Below are 1,241 nucleotides of genomic sequence, written 5' to 3'. Positions count from 1 at the left end.
ACCCGCAACCGTCCTCTGCAATCCAATCACCCCTCATCGCACATCAACACTCTGTCCTCCTTTATCCCGATCTCCCCCACAGCTCGCCACCGTCTCGGCCAGTCCTCCTTACCGTCCTCGATCAAGCGAGGGCAGCCGGCCAGCTCTTCTTTGCTGGGCGTCGTGCTACCTCTACCTGACAACGACGTACCTTGCCAACCCCACCCACGTCCCTCGCTCGTTGTCCTCGTCGCCGCCACCCGCGCACGCACCCTGACTCACGCCGCGCAGCCGCAATCTGATCTCTGCCATCGAGGCGTTGCGCTTCTCACCCGCGACCCCACCCTCGCTCGCAGCCGAGTGCTGCTCACATCAACGCCATCGTCATCCTCGCCGACGTTACCGCTGGCATGACGACTGCCACGCCGTTCATGGGCTTGACAAACAACAAGCCAACCACGCTCCGTCCACCACAGCCGCACGGCAGCCTGGACATCACCGCCCTGGTGGTCGATGCGACGTCGTCGTTCTTCCTCGATAACGCGCTGCGGTTCCAGCTCGCCATCAAGCTAACAGCGGAAGCAACAACGCCCTGCCCTGCTCCGCCCAGACGAATGGGACATCCGGTTGCTCGACGACAGCGAGCACATGCCATCACCCCTCCACAGACTCGTCGTCGCCAGATCGTGCACGCTCTGACCACATCCATGCCTCAGTCGGACACCAGCCATCCCCCCTCCCATCGCCACACCCAAGCCGCACATGCCGCGCCAGCTCCCAGCAAACGAGCACACAGCCCACTCACACACACGTATGCTGGACATCCCCTCCAGCCCGATCTACCACCTCACCCTCTCATCGGCCTCCCATCGCCTTCTCAGCCACCCATCCGACGCCCCCAAGGCCAACGCTAAAAAGCCAACCACAAACGACCCCGATCCCATGGGCCTCACCTCCCCCAAATCAAACAACCGCAGATCCCTCGTCGGCGACCTGGCTGCCATGAACCCCCACTGTGCACTCAACAAAGCTGATGCCCGCATTCCATCGCCATCTCAACTTGCATACGACTGGCTGACCGCTCCCTCACCCTCCCTCGCCCTAGCTACTCTGAACACAAGCCCCCACAGACACAGCCGCACGGAGGACCATGGCCATCAGCCCGATCCCATCTTCCATGACGCAGACAGCACCACCCTTTCACACCACTCTCTACCGCTATCCGTGATGATGCTCTACATACTAGCAATCAAAAAGGCAGG

Source organism: Thecamonas trahens (assembly GCF_000142905.1).
Source record: "Thecamonas trahens ATCC 50062 unplaced genomic scaffold supercont1.96, whole genome shotgun sequence".
Classification (NCBI taxonomy): domain Eukaryota; order Apusomonadida; family Apusomonadidae; genus Thecamonas; species Thecamonas trahens.
Note: the sequence above shows the minus strand (reverse complement) of the source record.